The 23,467-nt window shown below is 49.1% G+C and overlaps 1 protein-coding gene across 4 annotated transcripts in view; it reads right to left on the reverse strand.

Annotated features, from left to right (window-relative positions):
• The window catches only part of GATAD2A (GATA zinc finger domain containing 2A), a 101,290-nt gene that overhangs the window by 66,023 nt on the left and 11,800 nt on the right, over positions 1-23,467 (reverse strand). For 2 of the 4 annotated variants that reach the window (XM_032625874.1, XM_032625875.1), the window contains exon 1: positions 21,991-22,268. The exons of the other annotated variants lie outside the window; for them this stretch is intronic. The gene's annotated coding sequence lies outside the window, so the exon portion shown is untranslated. Of the gene's footprint in view, positions 1-21,990; positions 22,269-23,467 lie in introns of those variants that run through there. 4 annotated transcript variants of the gene reach the window in all.

Consider the following 23,467-nt stretch of genomic DNA (forward strand, 5'->3'; position numbering starts at 1 on the left):
AGAGTATGATATGAACGTAAAGACAGACAAGTAGACAGATGCAACAGAAAACACCCATGCACATGTGGACAAATGATTTTCAACAAAGATCCAAGTACCCTAATTCCGTGAGACCACAAGACACACTGGACCTTCTCCTGAAGGGTTAACCTGCGAGGAAGGTGACCTTCACCTGTTATCACAATGCATACCGTGCATCATGGGGCAGTATGCAACATACAAGAAGTTTTAAGGTCACCTCAGACTTTCACCCTCCACCACAGCTTTCCCCACCTCAGCTCATGGTAAATTCAGTCTTTCAAGATGCTCAGATTAAAATCTGGAGTTGCCTTTTTTTTTTCTATTTTGTGTGCACCATGAGGCATGCGGGATCTTAGTTCCCCGATCAGGAATCAAACCTGCGCCCCCTGCATTGGGAGCGAGAAGTCTTAACCACTGGACTGCCGGAAAGTCCCTTTTTTTTTTGGCTGCACTTGCCTTCTTGATAGGACTACCCATCATCCAGTCTGCCAGAAAATCCTACTGATTTTGCCATCAAACACATCTGGGGTCCCACCACTTCTCACACCTCCACTTTCCACACTATCCTCCCTTAATACAATGGAGGTCTGCAAACTGGACCCCCTGCTTTCATTCCTCAGCTCGAAACCTTCCAAAGGCCCTGCAATCGCTCAGAATGAAGCCCCATCCTCTCTTGACATGTCCACCCTCCTCCAGCCATGCTGGCCTCCAACACACCAGGCACCCTCCCACCTTGGGGTTCTTCAAGGTTTTCAACAAAATCCCCGATACTTTGTAATTTTAACAATTGATTCTTCAATTTGCATCCCAAGTTGAAAATGACCTTTGAAAACATAACTACCATACAATAATCTCTAAATGTCAACAAATGCCCAGTCCATATTCAGCTTCACACAATTTCCCAAAAACGTCTGTACACAGCCTGTTCTAACAGTAGTTGCTAGCTTTTGTGCTAGCATTTGTGCTAGCTGCTCTCTGCCTCCATCACTCTCCCCCACCATGGCTGTCTCCTCCGTGTACCCCCAAGTCACTGCTCAAATGTCTCCCTCAAAGAGGCCCATCCTGCTCACCCCGCCCTTTCTCTGCCACAGCCCTGGCCCCTCCTCAAACTCCACACAACACAGCTACTGTATCTATGGACTTTCTCACCCGGCAAGAACATAAATGCCACAAGGAAAAGGGTGTCTGCCTGGTGCCTGATATCATTTCAAGCACCTCCAACAGTGTCCGGTGCTCAATAAATATTTATAGAATGAATGAGCAGAGATGGTTTAACACTGAGGGAGAAAGAACCAATCTGAGGAGTTCACACACCAACAACCCCTTGATACAATTAGAGCAAAATTCACAACGGAGCAGAAACCAAGCAGAGACCACTTAGCACCATCAGGATTGGGAGCATTTCTCTAAAATAAACTGTAATCACTTTCCACTGGTATATCATTTGGGTTGCTGTGCCATCTACCCCACACTGGCTGGGTTTAGAGAGCTTTTACTGTTTTTATTTCCAACCCATATATTTAAAACAGTATCAAGTAACCCTTAAGTACACAATTACCAACTCATAAGAGACTCTTCCACTCCCTTGATAAATCATTATGGTTTGGCTTTGACCCTGCACCTGGGTACTCCACTTACATGCATACACACACAACACCCCGAATCTTCGACCTACCCAAACAACAATTTCCCAATCTGAAGGAGATCACACTTGGTAAGGAGGCAGTGATTGGTGGTTTACATGAAATCAAGTCACTGCACTTTGGGCAACAAAAGTCCACTGTTGCCACTTCATCCTCTCCAGCTCAGGCAAGAGAGGTCCGCTCCCTTTTAACTTGAGGGGAGGAGCCCCCGGCCAGACACTGGCTGCTGTCTAGGGAGCTCCAGTTCCTTAGAGACGCTTCAGCTGCACTGCCCATGGCCAGCCCAGGGACAGCTCTCAGAGGCCATGGGCACCTGATGGGGAAGCCTGGGCTCTCCAAGGTGCCCCCCAGAGGGCCCCATCATCCCTTCCGAGGCCTGGCCCCATGGAAGCTGCACACTTCTGATCTCCTCCTACCACCGTCTGCACTCACCAAACACTTGCCCAGTGTTTTACCACTCTGGCTCTAATCCAATCCCGGGAACATATTAAGCCAAAAAACCTCCAAGATGAAACCCAGCAATAATACTATTCACCTTCTCCTACCCCTAGGTCCACAAAGTCCACTTGTTCCACACAAAATGAGCACCCCACCCAGACCCTCTCTGCCAACAGTCTTAGCGACTGTACTGCTAACTGTCAAGGAGAGGAAGTCCCCAGCTAGCTCTATGAGAAAGGGAGAAACTGAGGCAGGGCAACAATGGATCATCTCAAGGAAGCCCAGAGGTCACACTGGTCCAACATGCGCTGGCTGGTTAGGGAAAGATTAACTTGGGTCAGAGTCAATTCCCTAATCCAAGGGTCGGCAAACTACTGCCTGGGCCTGTTCTGGCGAATGGCTTTCCTGGGACACAGCCACGCCCACTCAAGTTTGCACTGTCTCCAGCGGCTTTCACCTACAGGGCAGAGCTGAGTAGTAATGACAAAGACAGAAACGGTGGAAAATACTGACTACCTGATCCTTGAGAGCAGGAGGGAACCATGGCCCTAACAGGCTCTGCTGAGCATTAAAGGGACAGAGATGACTCAGGCAGAGCAGCACGCCTGAGACAAGAAGTCAAGGCAGAGGCACAGCAAGGGGGTGCTTCAGCTCCACGTCAGCCCCAGGGGACCAAGCAGTACCTGCTCTCCCCAAGGCAAAGAGCCTCATTAACCCTATATCCCCACAGAGTGAGGGAGAGCATGACTAGGCAGACTCGAGAGGCAAAGAACCAACCCCATGAGGGCCAAGGAGCCGACAGTGAGGCCAGCTGCACAAGCCTATCCTTGGCAACCAGAGCTGGCCGGTCTCCACTGTCAAGCCAAAGCATCTACCAGGGTAACAACCAGTATGTGCCCTCCAGACCCCCAGTCTGCCCCTGACTCTCCTCCCTCAGCCACAGTAACCACGGCCTCACCAAGAGACAGACTGTCCACTCCCCACACTATGCCAATGCAGCTGTTCCTAAAGCTCATTAAAACCCCCCAACACCCCCAACACCTCACCACAGCCTTTAAGACCCTGACTGTTTAGGCGCAGGTGACCCTATGAAGTCATCTGGGACGCACATAGTACGTGTACACACACCATGCTCCTGGCTCCAACCACACAGGCCTTGTTTCGATTCATCTTACCCATCATATCTGCCTTCCTCCACCACTGGACTGGGCCTTTGCACATGCTGTTCTCACTGCCATGAAAGTCCTTCCTTCCCCCCACTCACCTTTCAAACTCAAAACGTGTTACTCAGGCACCCTCTCCTTGCTTCCATCCCCGAGAACTACAGCCCCATCACGTGGCACGGCTGATCTTGACACCTGACATCAAGCATCCCACTAGGTTCTCTCCCCCAAACGCTCTACACTCCACAAGAGAAAGGGCGCTTGCTCGTCTCCTTATCCAAGGCCCAAGGAGGCATGGAGAAGAAATGACAAAATGGCATCCTCTGTGAGTTATAAATACTCAACCACTATGTTTTCACCACCAACTTGATGCAAAAACATAACAATATAAATATAACATCAGGAAGAAACAGTATGGAGATAGGCAAGGCCACAGCGTCGCCACAGCCCCTGCGGAGCCCAGAGCTTCTTGGGGTGGGGGGAGCTCTCCCCAACTCCCTCACATGGCTGTTTGGAGAAACGCGCCTGGAGATTCCCATAGGCCTCAATGGCCTTGTGTCTGGAAGGGCCCTCCCCTATCACCACTAAGAAGTGTGACCTACCCCAGCACCCATTCACCCACACCCTGCACTCCCCTCCCCATTTCTATTGCCAAGATTCCATATCCCTCCCTAAAAGACCCATCAACAATCCTTCCAACAGAAGGCCCTGCCCTCTCGAAGACCTGACTCCAACACGACCCTCCTTTCTTCTGAGCATCCCTCCCTTTCACACTACCAGACCATCCTGGTAATAATGAACAGAATGCTACTGATGAATCATACAGCTAGCTGCCCAGCCACAACCCTCCTGATAATTAAACAGTCTGTCCAGCCTGGGGCCAAATCCAACTGTGCCCCTGGGAGCCCACCTAGCCCCTTAGGACTCAAGACCATCCTGAGGACCAAGTGGCAGGCCCTGGCTCCAGGCAGGCTCTCAAAGAGAAGCAACTAGTTCTTACTTTGACTACTGTGATTAATGTTGTTCCTCAAAATATTGTGATTCCTTATAACAAGGTTCCTTTCAGTGTTTCCACCCTCGCTCCCTAGCAGCTGCCCAGGCAGTCCACTCGGCAGTTCAGAACTTCAGATAAACTCCCATACTTAAAATGCCCAGGGATCAGGAACTTCCCTGGTGGCCCAGTGGTAAAGAATCCGCCCTCCAATGCAGGGAACGCGGGTTTGATCCCTGGTCAGGGAACTAAGATCCCACAGGGCAACTAAGCCCGTGCGCCACAACTACTGAGCTCGTGCGCCTCAACAACAGAGCCCGCATGCCTCAAACTATAGAGCCAACGCACTCTGGAGCCAGCACACAACAACTGGAGAAGAGAAAACCCGCACGCCACAACCAGAGAGAAGCACGCGTACCGCAACGAAAGATCCTGCATGCCTCATCAAAGATCCCACGTGCCACAACTGACCCAACACAGCCAAAAATAATAATAAATAAATAAAATAAAACAAAATAAATGAATAAAATTTTTAAAAAATAAAATTTTAAAAAGCCCAGGGATCAAATGTTCACATCTAGACAAGTCTGAGACTTTGGTAGGTGTTTGAAATGTCTAGCATTAGGGCATTACAATATTAAAGGATACCTTGAAGAAAATGTCACAAGAACAAAAGAGGAAATAACTTCTGTGTTAGTAACGAGTAACTACGAACTAGTCTCCCCTTCTGTGCATACACATTAATATGTGCCACACTAAGGGAATTCTCTAACAAAGAGCCACAGAAAACCAAGGAACACCTTCAATCTCTGTGCTGAGCACTGGAGGAGAGAAGATCTCAAATGTTCCTCGACTGTCCTCCTAAATCTCCTGCAGACTCCAGTCCTGTGTGACTCTACTGAGGGGAGGAAGTGCATCCAGGCCCCACTGCTCTAGGGACCAAAGAACACCCATGGAATCACGCTCCCAAGATGATGTTAAAATGTGCCTTCTAGAACCATGTATATCTTTTTTTTTTTTTTTAAAGCCCCTAGTATCTGGCATAAGGTAGACCATCAAAATGTGAGTGTCTCTGTTCATTTCTCCCTAAGCTAACTCTTGGAGGATAAAAATGCATGCTCTAGGCTTCCCTGGTGGTGCAGTGCTTGGGAGTCCACCTGCCAATGCAGGGGACATGGGTTCGATCCCTGGTCAGGGAGGATCCCACATGCTGCGGAGCAACTAAACCCATGCACCACAACCACTGAGCCTGCATGCCACAACTAGTGCAGCCCACGTGTCTAGAGCCCGTGCTCTGCAACAAGAGAAGCCACCACAATGAGAAGCCCGCATGCAGCAACGAAGACCCAATGCAGCCAAAAATAAATAAATAAATAAATTTATTTTAAAAAATGCATGCATGCTCTCATAAGGATGCAGGCTATGTCTGAATTCAGAAAGGTTCTGGGTTTTTTTCTTTTTTTTACTGTGCTAAAATACACATAACATAAAATTTACTGTCTTAACCATATTTTGGTCTTAGTCATTTTTAAGTGTACAGTTCAGTGCCATTAAGCACATTCACGCTGTTGTACAGCCATCCCCATCATCCATCTCCAGAACTTTTTCACCTTGCAAAACTGAAACTCTGTCCCCATTAACTAACTACCCACTAACTACCCATTTTTCCCTCCCTCCCATGCCCATCCAGGTAACCACCATCCTACTTTCTGTCTCTATGAATCTGACTACTCTAGGTGCCTCATATAAATAGAATCATGCAGTATTTGTCCTTTTCTGTCTGGCGTATTTCACTCAGTACAATGTCTCTTTGAGGTAGAACAACAAATCATTTTAACCTTTCGAGGCCTTAGTGTGTACAGAACAAGGCCCATGGGTATGGTACACCCACAGCCAAAAAGCATGGCTCTAGAACCCTGTTTCCCAGACCAGCCATGTCCCTGACATGTTCTACTATCAACCAGTCCTTCCCTCCCTCCCCAAATAAATTGCACAAAAAGATACTGGAAAGACTTAGAATAGTGAGATGAAAGCAGCATCTAATGTTATACCTCAGATGGACTTCAAGTATGCCAAGTCTCATCAGCCCAGTTCTTGCCTCCCAGAGCACTCTGTCTCCCCAGGACACACCTATTCCAGCCCCATCTCACAGCCATGAACCAAGGGAGTCAAGAAATCCCTGTTAGATGAATGATAAAGATAACTAACTTGTCTTGGGCACAATCTTTTCCTATATGTGGAAGCCAGAGATATCACAGCACAACCCAAACCTATTCCTTGGAGCACCTGAGTCAGTCTCAGAAACCCTTACGCAGGCCCACTGGCGGTGTGAGCCCTGAGTTCCAGACACGTCAAACTCAGGTCAAACTCAAGACAACAGAGACACAGACAAATAGCCCCAACAATGCACTCAGCAATCAATGTCACCGAAGAGGAAAACACTGCATCCCCTCCTCAAGGTCTGAGTACCAAACCCACTTATCTTGTGAGGCTGACACAAAGCCAGGCCCAGGGGAGTCAGTCACCACACTGGCCAAGTCCATGGATGCTATGTGGGAAAACAGTGACACCAAATGACCCCACATGAGGTACCCAACTCCAACAGGAGGAGGACATTTGGTTCATTACCAATAATTTCAGATAGAAACACCCACAGCACCTCAATTATCACTTTGGTTAACTGCTCCAGAATAAGAAGGGCAAAAATGATTTTCTGGGGTTCCCCACCTCGTTTGGCTTGGGCAAGCAGGCAGTCTCCTTTCCAAACAGACATGTCCCTGTGTGGCCTGTGACTGCAAAATATAGTGTCCTCCTGGGACGACTAACAAGGGGGAGGCTGAGGAGGTAACTGAGTCTCCAGGACCACTCAGAACAGAAAAATTTGAGAGTGAGGATCACAAAGAGCCCCAACCACAGAAGATCTCCATTACAGCAGGTGGCCTGAACAGGAGGTTCCCAAAGCAGCAGGCCTCACTGCCAAGAAGGCACCATCCAGGTGGCCTCCACGTCACACAGCATGTCAACCAGCTGTATCAGTATTTATTTTCATGTCAAGAAATAAAACCTCCAGCCATTCCATTCTTGTGGCAAGTTTTCTTGAGTTTGTTTTTAAAGAAGCAACACCTTATTTATCACACATCTCCCAGAAAAGCAAGAATCCTTTTTTCACCAAGCGGAGGACTAGGTGTCTTCCACTGCCCCTGAGGGGTCCCGGCCCTGGCCACAGGCGCCATGTGCTGCCTCAACCCAGGTCCTGTGGCCGTGGGCCTGTGTGTGCTGAGAAAGCAGAAGCAAAGAAGCCACCAGCTGAGCACCTTCTCCATGTCGTAAAGACAGGCCCCAACTCTGTGATGATACCGGCATCAACCATGACCTGCATATTCATGGACAGGGCAAAGACCTGCACATCACCCCAAGTCTCTCTGAGGAGCAACATGAAGGCCATAGGCTGAGCCCAGAGTTTATACTTCCTCACCGGCCATCTTCAAACAGGCAGTCTTGGTGAACAAGCAGCAATCTGGCGCAAGCTGGTAACTAGGGCAGGTGCTCCCCACAAGTTTAAGAACCGGTATCTCACTTTCCAGAACTGGAATAGAGAAGGGAAAACCTGTTCAAGAGCACGGAGGGAGCAGTGTTCTGTGCTGGCCCCACTGTATATAAATGAAGACCTACCTGGGCCTAAAGGAAAAAACTTCATGGTCTTGAAATCCAAACAAAATCTAAAAGTAGTTCACAAAGCTTATCCCTGTAAGGTCCAAGATAGGACTATTTTGGTCAGGTAGCAGCAGGTAGGATGGCAGAAATATCACCAAAGAAATGTAAACTGGGGGGACTTCTCTGTTGGTGCAGTGGTTAAGAATCTGCCTGCCAATGCAGGGGACATGGGTTCGAGCCCTAGTCAGGGAAGATCTCACATGCCGAGGAGCAACTAAGTCCGTGTGCCACAAGTACTGAGCCTGCGCTCTAGAGCCTGCGAGCCACAACTACTGAGCCTGAGTGCCACAACTACTGAAGCCCACGTGCCTAGACCCCGTGCTCCACAACAAGAGAAACCACTGCAATGAGAATCCCACGAGTAGCCCTCGCTCGCCGCAACTAGAGAAAGCCTGTGCGCAGCAACGAAGACCCAACACAGCCAAAAATAAAATAAATTAATTAAGAAAATAAAAAAAGAAATGTAAACTTGGCAGACCACACAGTCCAGGAGAGGACCTCCAGTTTTCACTTCTAAAACGCACTCCCCTACTTCCCCCATCCCCTCACCCCTGCCCAGAAGGGCCCCTGTGGCACTTGGGCACTTCCTGGGAGGCAGGTCTACTGTCTGCTCACTACCAAGGAAAGCACCCACCAGCTGTCCCACTACTGCTAGACGGACCTGGAGCCTCAGCTGGCCTCTGCCACCTTGATCCTCATGAAGGGTCCCATCCTCCAGGCAGGCAACAGGAGACTGAGAACAAGTGACTGAGGTCTATGTAAGGTGGTACTTTCCAGAACACCAAAGGGTCCGCCTAGATCCAAATCCAGAGCAGCTAGTGAGTACCTAGGCAGACGGCAAAGTCAGCATCGTTCACACACAAACCTCCAGATGCCCCCTAGCTGAGTTTTGGACAGAAGGGTGGCCTTGGTAGAATTCTGGAATTCCAGTCTGATGCTGGGTCTTCAAATACAAAACAAGCTACAACCATCTGAGCAACCAAGCTTTCCTAAGAGGCAGGATTCAGTTTCTCTATCTGTCAGGAACCAGGTCAAACAGTCAAAACCATCTAGTAACTTCTGACACGTGGCTGGAGCCATCCAACAACCAATCACAGCACTGATGGCCGTGACTGAGGCCACGTGTTCAGCCCAGAAGTCCCAAGGCCTCATGGCAAGGTCCAGGCCAACAAGCCAGTTCCCAGCCCCAGACACTTCATCATTGCCACAAACTCTGATGATGTATCACAAGGATCACAAAAACTGCATGAATGATTAAAATGTTGCAAAGTTCCAAGGAAGAAACTACAACGATGGCAACATTTATCAGTAAATTGTGGCTTACACTACATAAGCCAATTAAGAACAAATTAAGAGGGACTTCCGTGGTGATTCAGTGGCTAAGACTCCACGTTCCCAATGTAGGGGGCCCAGGTTCGATCCCTGGTCAGGGAACTATATACCACATGCCGCAACTAAGAGTTCAAAGGCCTCAACTAAAAAACGATCCTGCATGCCACGACGAAGATCCCATGTGCCTCAACTAAGACCCAGTGCAGCCAAATAAATAAATAAATATTTAAAAAAAAGAACAAATTGAGAAATGACATGAACAGACACCACATCTTCCTGACAATGTACCCAACGATAAAAGTATGATCAGAGGAGGTCAGGAACAGAGGGGCTCCTCAGGGAGGGTGTTTCAGAGAACCATAGGACTGTCCTCACTGCCCCCAGCCCTTATAAGGTAAAATGAGCCCAAGATGGAAGAAGCAGAGCCTTCCCAAGGTCTCAGAGGAGGTAGGGAAGAGGGGAGGGTGGGCTACACCAGGCTTCTCTACGCCATCAGAGCTTCCCAGCACCTTGCATAGACACTTCCCATCACTCTATCCTCACAGAAGGCCCATTGGGGAGAAGAGGTGCTGGGCAGACACAGGGCCTTGCTGGCTGGGAAGAGTTCTGCTTGACTCAGCCGAAGAGCCAGCATCTAGGGAGCAAGCAGGAAGGAAACCGTGCTAGAGAGTCAGACACATAGAGAAGCCCGCTACTGGAGGAGAGAGGCAGCAAAGACCAAATCCCCGGGCCCTACCAAAGCTTTAGAAGAGTGAAAGGCCTGCTTCCTGGGATGCAACGGCGAGGACACCAGAATTTTGAAATACACTTCGTTTTGGCTTCCGCTGCAAGCTGGAGATTTCCTTGCTGGTAGCAGATTTTAGTACTAAACCTGATGTGCTATGAGATACAATGCGAATGTCATGTGAATCTCTGACTTAAAATAAGAAGCCCAAAGAAACCTGTGGGCTGTGCCCTCAGTGGGACTTTGTCTCTACCTGAGATTCACCCCAGAGTGGGCTGGGGACCCCACAAAAGGCAGGACTCTGCCACACGAAGCCCATGTCCAACACGGACTGAAATGTCTTTCTTCCATTTGCACACATACACACACGCACAAGCACATATAGAGCCATCACACACGTGCATAAGCACATGTGCACAAGCACACACAAGGGTGCACACAAAACCAATATATACAGGACACCACATGGGCACACACGAGGCCAGCACACACTTTATCTTCCAGGCAAAGGTATACTTCTAAGCTGTCAGTTGTTGAGAATGTAGACCACACATGCCAGAGAAACACTGTCCTATGTAGGGTCAGGCTCCCAAGTAGCCCACAAAGTCCACCTCATTCCAATATTCTCAAAGCACAGTCCTGCCAATACAACCCAACCCAAAGCAAGAAATCCCCTGGGAAGTCGCCTCGAGTCCCAGCCCTAGCCCTCCCAGACCAAAAGGGGCGAGGAGGAGAGAGGAGGAGTAGTGCCACAGGGGCAAGGGTAGGGGTGTTCACTCACCTCACCTTTACTGGGCCAGCCTTGCAGGGACCCTCTGTCCTCCTCCGAGGCCTATTCCACTGCCATGCTCTGTCACCAGCCACCTCACACAGACCTAGGTCCTACCTAACCATCCAGCACCAAGATCCAGCCTGAGCCCCAGGCACTGCAGGTCTGTCCCCAAGACCCCAGTCACACTACTGCTAGAGTGGGGGCTCCACTGTCCCCCATGGTCCAGGACTCATCAGTGTTCATCGGACTTTGGTGGCACAGAAAGGGGAGGGCCTGATTCTCCACTGAGAAAGCTACCACTGGGCACACAGATTCAAACTGCTGCAGAAAAAAAAGCTCACTGCTGACAAACGCAGGAACATCTAAAGAATCACCTTTAACACGTTGACAAGAGATTTTGTTACTAAAGGAGGAAAAGAAAAGTGCAACAGTGGATAATGATTATTAAATTCTTTATTTGGTGCCAGGCATGGTGCCAGTACTTTACATACCTGATTTCATTTAATCCTCATAACCACAGAATGAGGTACTACCAACACTAACCACACTTCACACTGGGAGACTGTCACTGTCACCCACACTTCACACAGGGGACTGCCATTGATGCCCACACTTGACAGGTGAAAAAAAGAGGCTAAGATAAGTCAAGGTGATTGGCCAGGGTCACAGGATTAAGAAGTTAAATGGGGATCCAGATGCAGGTCAGCCATCTCCCAGACCCAGGCTCAAATCTGTACCACCACACCTTCGAGGGAAGTCGGACTCTTAAGGCCATCCTAAGGCTGGATCCTTCCCAAGGCTACGGGAAGACTTCCTAAAGCAAAGATCAGCACACCCTCGATTCCCTCTTACAAGAGCACACTAACTTAGCCCTTTACTGAATTGCTAGAAACCTCCTGGAGGAATGAGCCTTGTTGTGCAAACCCTCATTCCATGGACCATACAGCAAATTCAGTAACTCATGTGCATCTTCACCTTCTGCAAAAGGCACTAAAACCCTCAGAGGTTGACGAAGCACATATTTCTGAGCCCCTACCTGCTAGGGTACATACAAGCCAAGGGAAGGGGCTTAAAGGACTTGATCAACACTACCAGGGACTTCCCTGGTAGTCCAGTGGTTAAGACTCTGCACTTCCACTGTCGGGGGCGCGGGTTTGAGGCTGGTTGGAAATGAAGATCCCTCATGCTGCGGGGCGCAGCAAAAAACTAAGGGAAAAAAAAAACACTGCCAGCCTAGGTCATAAACTAGGACTTCTTCATCTTCTTTTCCATTGTGTGAGATGTACACACAAGTCAACCACTCTTAGCACTCCACAGAGCAGACCAGGGGTCCCTGGCAAGGAACAGATATGCAGAATTATCTTCTTTCCTTCCATCAGAACAGCACAGCACTCACGCATGAGGTAGGGAACAGAGCAGACACAGACCACTGGGAAGGAGACAGGTCCTCTGGCCAAAGACAGCAAGGAGAGTGCAAGGACAGTAGAAGACACATGGCCAAGGGACATGGAGCTGGGGGACAGCCCAGGCCCTGTGGAAGCGCTTCCTAAGGTGGGTGGTGGCCAGGGCATGTGCTGGCCCTCCCAGCTCTGCATATGAGGCACCAGGCTGCTGCCCTCACCTGATTCCTCACTCCCACCCATGACCGCAAAATCAGGACCCTGATGGTGTCTTGGTCATCATCAGGCAGATGTCACTCTCAGACCCAAGTCATTTTTTTTCCAACTGTCAGGTCCCCACGGCCCCTTTCCTTCCTGTGTCCACAACCCCTCTCCCTACTCTCAAAACCAGTATTGTCATTGGGTAAGACACCCACCTGTCTTCTCCCCTGAACTCTACAAGAAGAGTCAGGATTTGGAAACATTTGAGCAATGCATGAAATAGGGAAACATTCTCTAACTAGGAAGCCGCAGCTGTTGGAAAAATTCATGTGATGTTTCAGAGAAGTGTCTTAATCGCCCTAGGTCTGTTTGGAAAAGTGTCCAAAACCTCAAGTTGGAAAATTCTCAGAATCCAGAAAATGCTGATTACCGGGTCTTCCCTGGTGGCCCAGTGGTTGACTTCGCCTCCCAATGCAGGGGGTGTGGGTTCGATCCCTGGTCAGGGAGCTAAGATCCCACATACCTCAGGGCCAAAAAACCAAAACATAAAACAGAAGCAATATTGTAACAAATTGAATACAGACTTTAAAAATGGTCCACATCGAAAAAAAAAAAATGCTGATTACCAGCCAGCTCCTAGGGCACAGGAATCACATGGAGCTTCTTCCTGGTCCCTCTAATTGCTACAAAGCTCTTTTTCAGGCTAAGTTAAGGGCCACGTCCTTCTAATTTCCACCTATCCATCACTACTTCACTCTTGGGAACAGAGCAGAACAAACTCGTATATACAACAGTCCCTCAGATATTTTATTCTTTTACCCATTATTTATCACACTTTCATCTAACACAAAGCACTACTTCTTTGGGGAGGAAGAGACACAAGGACAAATCAAGTTCCGCACCCAGCCCCCAGAGCCAGCCAAGATCTGTCAGGGTCAAAGACACGTGCCTCCTGTTCATGAGGGTCCTGAGCCCTGATGGTCACACAGGACCGCCACACCTCAACACACTACATTCTCCTAGTGAAGCAGAAACTGGCCATCCAGGGTCACAGGCTGCGCCCTGGGTCTCACCAATGCCCACCTTCTCCCAGGCAGTAAACACGATCTCAGACCACCCTTCTCTAGGGCCCAGCTCACCTCACCTTTGCTCATACTCAGCACCCCTAAAACCGAAGACCCACTATCTCAGGGCCTGAGACACCTGTACTGCATTTCACTCCATAGGCCACCTACTGGAGTAGCTTAGGCTCTTCTATGTCAATGGGTTAACTTTTTAAAATAACTTAAAAGAAAAATTAGCCAACCCTAGTTCATAGACTTAGAAGACTGGTTAAACTGATTCAAAGTGACCCTAATTTTTCTAAGCAATTTAAGTTACTTTCTCCCTTCTGCAATAAACCAAGGTAACAAAGTGGGCATGCTCCCACCATCTTAAACTTCACAGAAGGTGCATGTTTCTCATCTGCTCACCCAATGCTAAGTACCTTCCCCAGGTGGCGACCTGTCCACTCTTGCTGCCTTTTGTGTCAGGGTCACCTGATCTTATCTCTGGAAAGTAAGAGGAACCCCTTCCATTCTCCCTGAGGGGGGTGAGTGGATACCTGATGGCACCAACAGCAGGAAAGGCCAACTGTCCAATCCTGAGCTGAGATCCCAACTCACCAATGGGTCTCCTGGAACCCCTCGCCACCCCCCCCCACCCAATCTTCTCTCTTCCAAGAACATGATCAATCCTCTAACCAGTTCTCCTATGAAATGGTTTAAAGACTACTTCAGCAGGCAGAATGGACTTCCCCACATATAAAGGATATGCAAAAAATAACCTCCCTCGAAGCTTTTTAGCAGCCAGCTTGTGCTGTCCTAGACTCATCCTTATCTGAGTGTTAAGGTCCTTCACTCTTGCCCCAGACTAGCACAGCTGACCATCAGAGCCTCGTATAGGATCTGATGGCCAGCTTTTTTGAATCTTGAAATGGACACCCAAAATGGATCACCCGAAGGATGACTAAATAATAAGTGTCATTACTTTTTATTAATAGATGGGGAAAAGCAGTTTAATGCTCTTAAAATTGAAAGCCATCAACCACTCAATTCCAGAACAGGAAACACAGCTAGAGTTTTTGTTTTGTTTTGTTTTGTTTTGAAGGCAGCCCTGAGACTCCAGAAGCAGCCCTGAGTTCTTCTTCCCTGTGTCCTGTCCCATCCTCACACCAGAGATACCATGATGACCTCAAAAAACAAAGCCCTGAGGAAGGAAATCTGCCAATGGACCTACACTACATAAATAAAAGAGAAACCTAAAACAAAACAAAAAATTCTAAACTAACCAGGCCATAAAGAAATAAGGATAACAGAGATCAGACCAGGAAGCACTAGAAGGGAACAGAGATCTATGTTCTCTCTTCTGCAAGTCAACCCAGGGCAGGCCACTCCTACTCTCAGGCCTCAGTTTCCAGTTTGCAACATCAAGGGCTGTCCTGTTCATCTGGAAGTCTGTATGCTGCCTTGCTGGGTTCAGCAAAACAGCACACAGAAGCAAGCTAGTCCCAGGTGAATGTTACATTGTCTGCTGCCCAAGGACCAAAAATAGTTACATTTCTAATGCTCTGCCTGACAAATATAAATTGACAGTAAGGCTACAATTACATTTTAATCCAGACTCAGTCCCTTCATATCCTTAACCAAGAAAACTTCAAATGCAAACTACTACTGACACCTGAGGCTCCCACCACTTCCCCAGTCTTTGGCATCGGGAAATGTCACTTGTAAGGTTGAAACAAACGAAAAGCCTCAACAATAAAAACTTTAAAGGTTTGCGGAGAGAGGCAAGAGACAGATGACCAACATACAAACTGCTGAGAAGGTCAGCTAATCAAGCAAAAGTGTTAAAGAAAATACTAATCAAACCCTCGAAATCACCCCAGGTTCTGGTGGGTGTAAGAGAGTCCCAGGGAGGGATCTGACTCCAGAATCCTCTGAAAGAACTGCCCGTCATTGAAGGGGGTGGGCATTAACCCTTTACATGCAGGAGAGAAGACAAAATGAGGTTCAGGTGTTGTCAATGATATGCAAGCCCTGAGAATATCACAGGTCTGGAGTGACTCAACCAATTTCAATCAACACCTTCAAACCAAGGATTCAGTTTGCCATGCTCCTACTTTCCCCACACCACTGAGCAATTGCGAAAAAAATGTGTTTCCTCCGTGGATGAATGAAGATTGTAGCAGCAAAGTTTTCAAAACTGCTGGCAGAGTGAGCCTGCCCAAAACACACAAGAAAGCTAAAAATATGCTGTCACTGCCACAAAGTCCACCAAATGGAAACTCAAGTGACGAAGATACTGGCCTGAAACCTGCTCACCTCCAAGGTCATGGTGAGCAGCTGCCTCTAAGGTAAGAATGTGTTGAGTCAAGTTTAACAGCTACTGACTCAAAGGCTAATTGCACAGAACAACTGCGATTGTAGGAAATGTTATATTGGGATTATATGCAGATTTAAGACCACAAGGTTTTTTCACTTCCCTTCCGGATAACCTGACTGACCTTTTAGGTGAGATCTCCTTACAATAAGTTCTGAAGACCTCCAAACTGTTAGGTTGTGGTGGAATTTTGTTATAAAGAAAATCTAGGGCTTCCCTCGTGGCGCAGTGGTTAAGAACCTGCCTGCCAATGCAACAGACACGGGTTCGAGCCCTGATCCTGGAGGATCCCACATGCCGCAGAGCAACTAAGGCTGTGTGCCACACCTACTGAGCCCACACTCTAGAGCCCGCAAGCCACAACTGCTGAAGCCAGTGCACCTAGAGCCCGTGCTCTGCAGCAAGAGAGGCCACTGCGATGAAAAGCCCGTGCACCGCAACAGAGTGGACCCTGCCCGCCGCAACTAGAGAGAGCCGGCGTGCAGCAATGAAGACCCAGCACAGCCAAAAAAAAAAAAAAAAAAAAAAAAAAAAAAAGAAAATCTAGCTCCTCAATCTGAGTGTTTCATTGTGTGTGATAACTGAGATGTAAGACCCAGGGGGATCATCATGTAGCTGTCCTCTGGGCAGAGAAGCATTTTGTTTTTTGGTTACTTTTCTTTTTTTGGCCCCACCTAAAGACACGTGGGATCTTAGTTCCTCGACCAGGGATCGAACTGTGCCCCCTGCAGTGGAAGCTAGGAGTCCTAACCACTAGACTGCCAGGGAATTTCCCCAGAGAAGGATTTCTGTCTCAGAGGTAAATGGAGGATCAAGGGCTAGGATATCCCTGACTACTTTTAAACATTTCCCAATTGCCCTCACAGCCATCCCATGAGATTAAGATATAGTCCCTGTCTATGGATGGGAAAGCTGAGGCCAGGGGGCCAGAAAACCTGCCCAATGCTGAAGAGTGGTAAGCTGTAGTCAGAACTGTCAAATTCCCAAACTGGCTAGTACTGTAAGTGCGGAAGGAGGACAGGATTCGGGAACAAACTCTCCTGTTTGCCACTGCAAGCACCACCAAGCAACCTACTTCTCATCCCTGAGCAGAGTCCACTCAGTGATAAAGCCAGAGTTACAGGGGCGCCTCTGGGTTCTCAAAGGCAGGACCCCATGAGAATCTGCCTGGCAAACATCTTACAAATGGAAGGGCTGACCCTGAAAATCAGAATGTGGGGTTCAGCAAGCTCGGGATCAGGAAAAGGGGCTGTGTCTCCTTTGCCCTGATGAGGCACCACCAACCTAGCCATTCTGTATCACCAGGGAGGCACTGAGGCTGGTGGGAAAAACATTCATAGTCTGAAATCGGAAAGGTTGGGGCCCAGTCCCAGCTGTAGAAAAATCAGCAAGGTGACTCTGGCAAGTATCACCCTCTGTAGGGACTTCACCTTCTTCCATCTGAAATGTGGGAACAAGGTTGTGGTTCCAAGGGGCAGAGACAGTGATGGTTTGTCCCACAAACATAGAGGTGCTTCACACACGAGAAGCACAACAGTCATTAATGCTTTGGGGCTCTGCCTCATCTGCTCTAGTCATGATGGTACACTCACTGAACTTCCAATTTATTGAGCAGGTACACATACTAGGTGCTGTGCTATGCCACTGGCATTTATTATCTCACTCCCAACTCAGCCATTTAAGGCAGACATTACTACCCCCTTTTTAGAAATGGGAAACAGAGGACAAGGTTCACCAAGGTCAAGCCACAGGGAAGTGGCCGGGTGGAGCTCACACCCAACCTAAGGCAAAGCCAGGGCTGACCCATGACACCATTACAGGGACCTGCTACCTGGGAACAGGCCCACGGCCTCACATGGTAAAGAGCAGGCGGTACTGGATGTGGAACAACCTCCCTGGCACCAGGAGGATCTGGCTGGCCACTATAATGCAGCACTATTTATTAAAAGTGTACTCAAAGGCATTACCTCATTTAGGATGAATTAGCTTTGAAGGTTCAAACCAAAAGACCTGACTAGCAAGGCAGGTCAAGTGGTTTCAAGGCTAGAGATGGAGATGCAGAAGAAATGGCTGAAGGATTCAAGTACCTCTGTGAAAATCGAGAGAAAGTGAGTGCAGTGCACTGAAGCCACAAAGACCCTTTCCCACATACCCTGGAGGGTTCCAGAGGATTTCAAGTCACTTCCTACGGCTACCTTCAGGTATTCAATTAGAGTAAGTTTCTCTGTCTTCTAAAAGACTAACCTACATTCTCATCACACACAAAAAGAGGTCATAAATACAGCCTAGAAAGCAAGAGGAGGGGCAAGAAGCCCGTGGTCTAACATTCCTCTTGACTAAGAAGTCCTGGATCCTGTTTGCCGGAATCCACAAGTATGTAAGATCTGTCCCCAGCTGGTACTTTTGCTTCTCATAACACCAGTCTCACTACTTCCATCTCACTGCCACCACTTCAGGTCCCCTGTATTTTTTTACGTCAACCTTCTTAACACGTTGCCTTCCTAATTCAAGGCAAAGATGTAGCTTTGCACAGTTAGCACACAAAGTAAGTTTCATTACCTGAAAGAAAAGCAATCTGAGGCCAGGCTGTCCAACTCACCTCCTAAAACAGTTCAAATAACTCAAGAGCATCCATTCTAACAAACAACCACACTTGGCAGGCTGCACAGTTCTGTAAGCCTCAATCTATGACACTGCCAACTCGTTCTTCTGGTTCTGCTGCACTTCCTAACCCGACAACTATTACAAGAAAATCCCAATGATACTCTATTACCCCAGGATGACTGCTCATGAAGACCTCACCTACTCACCTGTTTCATAATCCTCCTAGTTTTCTACAATGAGCATAAATTAACTCAATCATCAGGGAGAAAAAAATAAGCCTAGGGAAAATAATCTTTTCCATTCCATTTGATGGCACAGAAACACCCAAAGTCCAAACTTGGTAGTTTGGACTACCAAGTCCAAACAGGTAGTTCTCCAGGTAAGCATCTGAGTTGCCTATGCTTTCAGAGGTTAACACACCCACACCAAGAGTCCTTAACTGGATTCAGTGGTAAGGGCATTACATTTCTGTCTCTTGGAAACAGACACATTCAGGACTCTGAAGGTCATTCTTGATCTTCTCCCAACAGAACACAAGAAAATGCCAACATTTCAGAATGGCTTCGCTACTCTCCCCCTCATGTCCTTCAGGCACCATCTTCCAGTCTTCTGCTATCTAAGGCCCAATGCACCCTCATCACATGGGTCCCTGTATTATCCTCTTCAGTGAGGTCCTACTGTTCTCAAGGTAAATTCCAGATGCCTCAGCCCTGGAGCCTGCGCATTTGTCTCTCTCTGCTCCAACCATACTGATCTTCCTTCAGTCCCAAGCACTCTCTCTGCCAGAAATGCTCTCCCTTTTTCACTTTACCTATTTAGCTCCTACATGTCCTCTGATCCCAGCTGAAAAAAGACCCTCTCAAGTCTTGCTCACCATGTCACAGCATCCTTCTCTCCTTGGCCCTTGTAAGTTTCCCCAAGTTTATGAGATTAGTTACGATTTCTCTCCCATTAATCTCACAGTAAACTCCACTGAGCAGGGATTCCTAGCATGGTGCCGGAGGCACAGTAAGCACATTGATATTTATTGAATAAATCAATACAGAAATCACTACTCGCAATGCCACAAAGTCACAAAATAAGTGATACAAAACAAGTGAGAACTACTGAACAGTTGAGAATTGGAGTCATTTTTTACTTAAATTTAAAATGTTCCTTCTTTTGGGCTTCCCTGGTGGTGCAGTGGTTGACAGTCTGCCTGCCGATGCAGGGGACACGGGTTCGTGCCCCGGCCCGGGAAGATCCCACATACCGCGGAGCGGCTGGGCCCATGAGCCATGGCCGCTGAGCCTGCACATCCGGAGCCTGTGCTCCGCAACGGGAGAGGCCCGCGTACTGCAAAAATAAATAAATAAAATGTTCCTTCTTTAAAAAAAAAAAAAATCATAAAACACAAGTATCAAAAAGTTAAGAAAACAAACAAACTACTGCTACCCCTAATCTTGGTACAAATCCTTCCAGGACTTTTTTTGTTTTGTTTTTACCAAAAGCAGCATTATTTCTTTCCTCTCTATCAAAATATAAAATTGTAGGATCCGCCAAATGATACTGCATTAATAGAGATGACTTGACATTAAAAAAAAAAATGATGTCATCTGAATGAAAATAACAATGCATTCAAATCATTAATACATTAATCCCATTCTCTACACCACATCCAAGATGAGAGGCAATCCTCTGCAAAACCCAGCTTCAGAATTTTAGGGGAGAAATAGGGGATGAAAGATGAAGGGTGGGGGAGTAACTGAGGAAAGGGTCTAGCAAATTACTCTCAAAATCCCCAACCTAAACTGCTTCCTCTAGAAAAGGACCAACTTTTCTGAGTTACAGGCTATGGAAGCAAGGCAAAGGGGTGACTCTGTCGCTTGGTTCTTAAAAGCCAGCTGGTAACTCTGCTCTCCGAGGACAAAGCAGGGCTAGAAATGGTGTCACCAGGTCATCCCCCAACTCCAAGCAGAGGTGTACTGGAGCCTGGACAAATAAATGGCCTTGTGTTTTAGGAGCTCCCAGAAAATACTCACATACTGGGCTTGCAAACAGGAGCTCCTAGGCTCTGATGCCCCACAGGGCAGGCGCAAGCCCAGCTCTGCCTCTCTACTAAGCAGTCTTGGGCAAGCAGCCTGACCTCCAGAAGCCCCAGTTTCCTCACCTGTAAAGTGGGGACTATACTCTCTCTTCCTCCATCGGATTGTTAAGGGCACTGAAATATGTCTGTGCACTGAGCTTAGCACACAGTGGGCATTCAAATCGGGGCCGGTGTGATCTTTTAGCCTTCCTCCACAGTTTGCTGTCAGGTCTAACACACTACTCAGCATACTGATCTGGTGCCAGCAAACACTGCACATAATCTATCTTAAAAGAAAACTTGTAACCACTACCAGAAGAAATAAAAACATCAACAGGACAGTGGGTCCAAGACTAAAGCAACTGCACAGAAGGCTGTCTGTCCCTCAGTTTCTCTGCGCTACCACAGCCAGAAGGTGTCACTGTGTGAAATGGACATACGGAACCAGAGACTTAACCAGTACTGTGCACTCCAAGAAAACTGAAAGAAGTAAAAGGGTAAGGAAGAGGAAATTAAAGTCGCAAGTGACTCACTCGGACTTTGATCTAAAGAATCCAAAGCTCTAAGGATAAGGATGAACTACACACCTAAAGGCATAGGATCAGATACACAAAATTAAGCAGTCCCTGCAAAATTCCCAAGGCAGGGCAGAAACGTGCACCCAATGTGTCATTGAGTTCCTAAGGGAGGGATCCCCATTCATTTCTGGGTCCCAGTGTTTGCGCACACACCAAGTGTCAATCACGCTCTAGGCTAGGGCCCTGCCCATAAGCTCTTCCTTGTTGAAGTGATCAATTCCGATTCTTGGCAATAATCCCTTTAAAAGGCCAGCTGCTGCTGTCTAGTCACTGATGCCGACCCTTTCCAGGTGGGAAAAAAGAAATCAATACAGCCAACGCCTAGATGGGGAGGCAAATTTAAAGTATAAAGCCCTGTGAAAGGCCGGAACCCACTGAGGGGGAAGGGTCCCGCGGCTCCCGGGGGTCAGGCAGGAAGGGCGCGAGCGGGGGGAGGGCCAGCCCTGCAGGCGTGGGCGCGCGGGGACTCTTATTCTGACACGGGATCCGCAGCCGCCGTCGCCGTCGCCGCGGGGTTCAGCGCCGCGGCCCGGCCAGCCCGCGACCCCCGCCCGGGACCCTCGCCCGGCGCGCCCACGTGCCACCGCCCCCCAGCCCGTCCCGGCCTCTGGGAAGCTGCGCCTCTCGGCCCGACCCCTCCCCCGACCCCAGAGGAAGCGCAGGAGGAAGAGGGGCGACGACGCGACTTTCCAGGACCCCCGCCCGGCCCGGCCCCCACGTGCCCGGGCGGCGTCAGAGCGCGGAACTTTCCAGGGCAGCGCAAGAAAGACGCTCCCAGAATAAAAGCAGTACTCGCTCGCTCTCACTTTTCCATGCTCACACAGGGGGTCCCTCACAGCCCCCCGACCCTCCGCCCCTGCCGCTCCAGTCTCCCTCGCAAGACCTCAGCCCCCGCCCCCCGCCAAGTTTTGGTCCGGAACTTACCGGGCCGCGGGCCGGCCGGGCCCTAGGACAGCGCGCAGGTTCAAGGGGCCGCGGGGCCGGGGTCGGGGTCGCCTGCGGGGCCGGGCGGCCGAGGGGCTGGGGGCGCCGGGCCGCGCGCGCTCGGTCCGCCTGTGGGGCCGCCCGGGCCCGCGGCGCTCGCTCCGCCGGTCCGCCCTCCCGCCCGCGCCGCCGGCCAGATAATGCGCCCCTCGGCCGCACACATGGAGCCCGGCGCCGGCGTCACCGCCCGGGACATGCGCACCAGGTCAGCGCGCCCGGCCCGCGGCCCCCAAAACACCGGGGAGCTCTTAAAGGCGACGCCGCCCGCCCGCGCCCGGATGGGCGGGGCCAGTCGGTTGGGGCGGGGCCTGATAGTGGTGGGCGGGGTCAGGCAGACCGACACCGCCCCGGAAGCACCGCCCCTCCTGGCCGCACTCCACTGGACGCCCGGCCCCGCGCGCCGGTTTCCCACGAGGGCTCGGGCGGGCTCCTGCCGCAGGGTTAGGGGGGTCGTCGCCAGCTCACCCGCGGCAGAGCCGGGCGGGCCGCGCCCAGGGCTGACTCACGACGCGCTCACTGCTGACCTCGCTCCAACTGAGCTGCGAGACATCAGGCAACTGCTTCTGAAAACCAAGGTTAGAATGCCACCCCCGGCGGGGTCGTCACACAGAAGTTCCCCTCCAGGGGATAGGCGAAACCGTAATTCTTACAGCGCAGTAAAGAGAGTTCTACAAAGTAAGCTCCAGACCCACCCACTTCAAAGACACTTCAGGGATGACTGCTCTCCCTCTCCAGTTACCTCCCAATCTGCCCCCGTGCCTCTGGGAGAAGGTGAAATCCCCCAAGAAAGCAAATCTGCACCCTTCCCTCTCCAGTGACTTGGAGGAAACACGGGAAACAGTCTAACCTGAGATAGGATGGGCTTTGGAGATGTTCGACTACATAAAACAAACACAGTTTTAATAGGGAAAATAAAATATCTAGTATCACAAGAAGCTCTCAATATCAAGATTAGGTTCTGAAGAATCACCAGAAAAGGCCCTTTCCATGTTCTTTTCACAGCGTTAAAACAAATAATTCATGATGAGACACCTAGATAACATATCCTAATACAAGTGAAACAAAAGTTTCACCAAACATACCTTGCAATGTACTGATATTTTCTATTTCATTTTTTAAAAAGAATCAATGTAATTCTAACCCACTGTTAGTCTTGACCCCAAACTTTAAAAACACTTAATGCAGAATAAGTTTTACAAGTAAAATTTTCTGCTATGTGCCCCCACCACAATAAGAAGTTAAAAAAAGCCCATTTTAATTGTGTTGAGTTCCACACCTAACTGGCAACTTTTTGTTGTTGATTCCACCCCCAATCAATCCTACCCCCAAAATCTTCCAAGGGCTCAATGCCAACGTCTGGCACAACTTCCCCAGGGCCAAAAAAGAAGCATTCCTTAAACTAAAAATGATACAAAAT

Source organism: Phocoena sinus, chromosome 3 (assembly GCF_008692025.1).
Source record: "Phocoena sinus isolate mPhoSin1 chromosome 3, mPhoSin1.pri, whole genome shotgun sequence".
Lineage (NCBI taxonomy): Eukaryota > Metazoa > Chordata > Mammalia > Artiodactyla > Phocoenidae > Phocoena > Phocoena sinus.